This window comes from Cucumis melo, chromosome 6, assembly GCF_025177605.1.
Source record: "Cucumis melo cultivar AY chromosome 6, USDA_Cmelo_AY_1.0, whole genome shotgun sequence".
Taxonomy (NCBI): Eukaryota; Viridiplantae; Streptophyta; class Magnoliopsida; order Cucurbitales; family Cucurbitaceae; genus Cucumis; species Cucumis melo.
Genome location: NC_066862.1, coordinates 28,647,466 through 28,654,796, shown reverse-complemented (window position 1 = coordinate 28,654,796; position 7,331 = coordinate 28,647,466).

Genomic DNA, 7,331 nt, shown 5'->3' with positions numbered 1-7,331 from the left:
TCAAAACTTTTGTAAGATGCATGTATTTATATTGAGATAAAATCTAATCACGCATGGTTAGAGGCGATAGACGACCCTCCAAATATATTCACAATTGCACGATATTGTCCAATTTGACATAAAATTTTTACGACTTGCACCTTAAAGGTTCCAAAACTATATTCACAATCTTTCTCTTATTTAATCAATATGAGACTTTGATTGCATTCTCAATCTTTATCTAATACGTAAAGTCTTATGTTACATATTAAATTAATTTGCATGTGTATAATTTATTAGTGGTTAAGACATCTCTCTACTTTCTTCGATTAATTACATGGGACCGTCGAGTGTATGCTATGTAGTAGTTTTTATTATTTTTAAATAAATTAGATTGCATATTGTATTAGTTATCTTTAGTATTAACTAATAATATATGTAATAGAAGACTTGAGAGGTCAATTCCACATTGTTATAAAATTTTCTTGTGTTTATACAATTATATGATGTTGAGATTAAAATATATCAATCTCCACAACCAAATGTATTGCACTTGTTTATTCATGGGTAGCAAATAGATTTATCAATCCCATTTCTCTCTCTCTCTCTCTCTCTCTTTCACACTAATATTTTTGTCTAAACATTTTTCTTTTTGATATATTAATCTTTGTTTGAACCACTCTTTTAAAGGTTGTCTTAAGATTGTCAAAAAGAGACAAGAAAGTGAATGACATTGTGTCTTTTTTGTTTTTTTGGAAACAGTTCATCAAATGTATCAAGAATTAGGTTGAACTGCGACTGACAGTTTTCCGATGAATGAAAGAAAAATAATAAATGTATATGATCGTATTATTATCCAATTAATTATTGAGTTAATTAGATGGTGTAGAGTTTATCAAGATGTTGACTAGTGAGTATGAAAATATTATGTCCAATCAATCCTTAACGAATGAGAGTTTACGTCGAGCTTCCTACTATACCAACACATTAGTAGATCACAAAATAGTGTTGCTAGCAATCTTTCCAAGATGGATAGGATTAGATTTTTAATCCCAAATACATATGGGAATTAAAATTGTCCAATTTTGTTAATTACTTGCCCTAATTGTATATGTCTCTTGCTTGCATTTGCAGTAAATAATTATTTTTTGTTATATATTACACTATATGTCCAAAATTTAAACACTCGAGTTAATATAGGCACATAAAACTTTTAGTCCTCGTAAAAAAAATATATACATGCATGTTATGTTGTAGTTTAAATATTAATAGAGAAATTTGATAACACATAACATAAACACAATCAATAACAACAAACATATAGACTCGAGAGATTAAAATTGAACATAAACTTTAAAAGTATACGAAACAAAATAATATAATACCCTACCGATGATATAAACGAATGTAAACTAAAAAACCAAAACAAATCCACATATACAAAACAAAAGATCGAAGGAGCACTACATAAAGTCATAAACCCTATTGATTTACCAACACAATCTACTCAAACATTTCTGGATCGGGAACCACAAAACACACAAATACAATGATTGTTGATGATCTGATCATCTCAACATGTTTTTAGCTAGAAAGAGAGAAAGAGAGAGAGAGAGAGAGAGAAAGAAGATGAAAGAGTTGACAAGTGATGTAGACATGAAGGATATGGATGTAGGGGTGAGAGAGTTGGTGAAGTTACAATGACAGATTGGGCCACACACTTCAATTGAGAGATCACCAACCAAACTCTCACACACACAAAATAAAAAATAAAAAACAGCTTTTCCTCCTTTTCTTCTTTTTCCTCTCTCTCTCTCTCTGTTTTTTTTTTCTTTTTTTTTTGGTTAAATTATATAATTTGATAAGAAGTTTAGGGTTCCCTCGTGGGGTTGTCTTTTATGACATGGAAGTAATAACTGAGCTATCAATCCAATCCAATTTCCATTCTTTTTTATTATAAGACTCTTTAAAAGAAAAGAAAAGTTGAAGGGTATGGGTACCCAAAATTTCAGAAGAGGGAACTTTTTTCAAGGACACACTTCCGACACTAAAGATTATATTTCGGATTTTACAAATTTTCAGACACAACCCCAACCCCAAAACCATCTTTTCTTTTTCTCTCTTTCTCTCATCAAATTTTTTACCTAATCAAGAGAGAGAGAGAGAGAAAGAAGGGCACGTTTCTATGATTTTGCTGACCGTTGACTGTCCAATCAAAACCATCCATTTCCGAACTACACGCGGCTTCTCGCGAGTGTACCCCTAACGTAACCATTTAGGTTAATCCACTTATCTACTTATTGATCAACATTGTTTTAAAGAAATATTTGTTTGTGTGCAATTCCTTTTATTTGAAGAAAACAAATTATGTTAAACATTATATTCTATCCACATTTTTGTATTTTTATAAGTTAGTTGTTGATGTTTTAGTTCTATATATATATATATATATATATATATATATATATATATATATATATATATATATATATATATATATATATATATATATATATATAGTGAATGAAAGAACCATTAACATGAGAAGTAAGACAAAGGATTTATACTAAATATTAATATCTTTTATTCATTTCATTTATTTAACACTTCTGTTTGAGAAAATATTTATTGATATGAACGTTTTATCAATATTTTAAAATTTCTAATGATATTAAAGTTTAGCCACCTTTCTTTACTTTAAAGTTGAAAAGATAAATTTTAAAAACATAAGGAGAAATTTTTATAAATATAACAAATCACTCAAATATTTACGATCTGTGTAACAAAGCTCGTGAAGTTAACAATTTTTTTAAATATTTCAGGTTTGCTCTTTCGTCTTTCTTCTCATTTCCTTTTATCATTTTTCTTCTTTTCCTCTTCTTTTTTTACGTCATTTAGATTTGGAAACGATCGTGTACAGAAAATAGTCAAATCTAAAAGATTGTATATAAAGAATCTTGAAAAAAATTGTTTAGATTGGGGTAAAAAAAATAAATGATCGTGTAGACAAATCTAAACGGTTATGTACAAAGAATCTTGAAAAAACAAACAATCGTGTAAACAAATTTAAATGATCGTGTACCAAAAGAATCTTGAAAATAATTGTTTAGCCAAATCTAAACAATCATGTACCAAATTTTGGGAAAAAAATTGTTTAAATTTGACACGATCATGTAACTAAATTAAACGATAGAATTGAAAAAATAAATCGTTTAGATTTGACTATATTAATCTTAAATCTAAACGAGCAAATCATACCCAACAATAATCAAATCTAAACGATTGTACCAAATATATTACAGACGTGGTTGATAGGGTATTTTTCTATTTTTTATTGTGGGTATGTAGACTTTTTCTATTTTCGAAATTGTTCCACACAATACAAATATTTTACCGCTTTGTCATATTTTTTAAAAGAACCCAAACATAAAACTAAAAACAGACTCTTTAATACAAATCTAAACTGTGTTTTCTTAAACTTTGTTTTCTTGAAAAAAAATGTTGCCTCAATTTGCAAAATATATAAAATTCTATTCACAAAGAACTCTCCCACATATCTATATAATGGTATGCCATTTATCCAGTTTAAGTCGCTCACGATTCATTCCTTTCTTTTACACATAATTGTTGTACCAAAGTGAGGTAATATTGTTCTTCATTTATATATCCACAATGTCTCCATTTCCCTTAGCCTTCTTAATTCAACAAATTTAGAAAAAAATGGTGAAGTAGATCAATTTGTCTGAAATAACAAACAAAAAGTGTTTAGGTCACCAACTTAAAGTAAAGTTGATATAGAATAAGTTATTATAACTCACTCAATTTCAAAAATATAATAACAATAATATTTACGACTATTTATTATAACATACACATAAACATTATTTTAAAACCATTCTTGCTACAATATTATTAATTATTCATCACTTATCCTCTCAATACAATTGTTCACGGTGTTAGCTTATTATAACTCTAACTTTAATAATATGTATCTCAAACATAAAACTAATTTATTCAAAAACCATCTAACCATCGATGGGAAGACAATACTATATGTAATCTTTTTTTTGTAATTATAATGTTTCTTGTTTACCTCTTAACTAGAAGACTTTTCTCTAGCCTCTTTTTTTTGTTTTGAAATTTGGATCTCTTGCATCTTCGTATTGTTTTTGTATATCAATGTGTTTTTGGACCGAAGTGTGATAAGTATACTAAAAAGTATCAAATTAGTTGAGATATATTTCGGTATGACTATTGATCCTTTTGACCTTAAACACTTCTTAAACAAGCATACAAACTATTATAGTTTTCTAACCATTGTAATCTAACCCAACGTTTGAAATGTGTTGGATAAGTTATATAATTGGTTGAGAGTGGGGAATAGGGTTGGAGAAAAGAAAGTGGGAGTAAGTAAAGGGGGTGTCATTAAAGGACCCCCCGGGATTCAAGGGGACTGAACCTTTGCTATGTTTTGGTGTAAAATTTATGTTCCACAGGCAAAGAGAAAGAGATTAGAACAGTTTCCAATGAAGGTGGGCTTTGGGTTGTGGCCGACAGCTATAGGCTGCCCTCTTCTTCTTCTCTCTCTCCGATGCTCCATATCTCTTCTCATTTCTCCTTGCACGTGACCTCCTCTCTCTCTCTCTATCCATCACATCCATAGATGCATGCACATTCTTCATTGCTTTCTCCCTCTGTATATAATATATTGTTGGTTGGAAATTTGATACATAAATAGGGAATACATTCACAAACTGCTTACACTTGGGATAAAATAGTATATTCAATGTTTAATGTTCAAAATGTCCTACGAAATCAATAACTAAGTAATACAAAAACGTATAGAGATCGACGTAGAGATATATGTGGTTTACTAATAGTATATTGTTAGTTTCGTCCCCGAGATAGGGTGAGGATAATTGTATTAGAAAGAATTTTTCAAAATACAATGACTCCATTGAGTCAATAAATCTATATATTGTACTTTTCGAAACCCTAAAATTAAAATCGTAAATAACTCATAAATAAGTATACGTGTTCAATTACAAAAACTAAAGACCTTCCCAGTCAGTATTAGGTTGTTCATATTGCCACATACTAAATTCAAGATATTCCAATGAAATTTAAACGTAAGTTATATGATATAGTATGCTTAGATATGAAAATGATTGAAAAAAAATCAAAACTTTTGAAGATTTAAGACGTAGTTAAGACATGCTTGTGATAAATATTGTCAATATTGAAAAAATTGTGACCTCAAATTAATCGGATATGACATAATTCTGGGATAATTACTCTCGTCAAAAACAAAAGAAAGAAAAGAGGGAGAGAACTCCTCAATTTTATAATGTGTAATACTACAAATAAATGGAGAAAATTGTTATTTTTATATGCATTTTTTTTATTTTATGTCAATTTTAGTTTAGTTAATTAAAATTAATTATGATGTGAAATTCTTAATTAATTTTTATAGCTAGTGTTGAAAAGTTAGTGAAGGTAGTGATTTTAAATTAATTAATACTAAGGACTAAAAAATGATATTTAGATAAAATCAAGAATAAGAGTGGGAAATGTTGAAACCTAACAATTACTCCAAAATTCAATGCCAAGATGAAACATTTCCAAAAGAATTATATTAATTGTCCTTAGTTAGTAATCATAAATTATTTGGCAACATACCAATAATGAAACCTTCATGAAGTAACTTTTAAAACTAGAAGAAAATTAATACTCAAAATTGAATTAGGGCAGTGAAAGTATATATATATATATATATATATATATATATATTTAACTTAGGGACAAAATGAAAAGTTAAGACTCTAAAAATAGAAACTAAAATATGTTTTAAGTTTCCTTCTAGTAACTTTAATTAGGATATTTTTGGAAAAGTAATTGTGATCAGAACTTAACTAAAATAATTTGATATCGTATACTCTAATATCATATAATTATATAGATAACTAAGGTAGTTGTTATTTGATTTTAAGACAAAATTGGATATGTTATTTAATATAAAGTACAATCATGAGTTATTTGAAAGTTGTTGAAAGTATATATATGAGTTAATTGCTTTTTAAAAGATATAGCAAAAGGTTAACTCTTTTCTAAAAGTTGATTTTTGTTTAATTTAAGGCTTGTTTTTTTTAAAAAATAATTGGATTAATTGCTGCTTTTTTTTTTTTTTTTCAAAACTTGATTATGCGTTTATTGCAATCAATGAATTGCTAAACATTTTTGTTTAATTTGTTTTTCAAATATTAAAAAGATAAGTTAGTTTATTTATAAAAATAGAAAAATCATAGTAATTTTTAATGGGTGATACATTTAAGATGGTATACGTATGTCAGCGTCTATAACTAAATTGGATAGATGTTATATTTGCTAATAATATTTTTTTAGTAGATTTATCATTTAAATAATTTTTCTTTTTTATTTAGTATTTTTTACGACCATGCTTGTTATTCATGAATTTCTTTATATTAGGGTTTTATTCTTTCTTAAATAATCATTTGAATTTTTAATCGAATTGGAATTTTTTTATTCTTTTTTAATTTGAAGATTTTGACTTAAAATTTTGAAGCGCATTGATGTTGTTAACCTGTATCAATTTTGATCCTGGACTTTTGGAATAAAAGAATGTGGTTCTAACATAGAATAATACAAAGGTCAAACACGACGTAATGACGTGATTTAACTAACAAACACAATTTCTATTGCAATTTTATGGAGTCTTTGGATTGAGAGAAATAATAAGTTTTTTGGTAGCTTCCTCAGTCATAAATCCCAATTAAGTATGTGGGAGGATCGTACAAGTTTCATAGGCTGTTGGTGCAATAGAGATATTTCTTTCAAAAACTATTCGACTGCAACCATAGCCTTAAATGTAAACGCTATTTGTAATTAATCTCTCGGGCTTCATTCTAGCTCTTTATATTAATAGATTTGTGGCGGTTTGTTCAGTCTTAGGCTTCTTTATGAAGTCCTAGGTTTTCGACTCTCAGACTTCCTTGTGAAGTCCTAGGTTTCAGACTCTCACTGTTTCTTAAAAAAAAAAAACTAACAAACACAATTTAATTTCTAATAATAATCAAAACTAATTACTTTTTTATGGTTATCAAACCAATCCGAGTTTATAGTTTCAAAATTCATGTCAAATTTTAAAAATCGAAAAAAAAAACTTTATATTTTTCCTTTCAAAATTGACTTAAGGTTATTAAAGGAGGTGAAATGCTTGGAACAAGGAGACAAAAATATAATTTTTAAAATCATAAAAAAACAAAATAGTAAAAGATAATATACTATTTTAAAATATTTGATAATAAATGATCTTAATTAAACATTATAGTGAA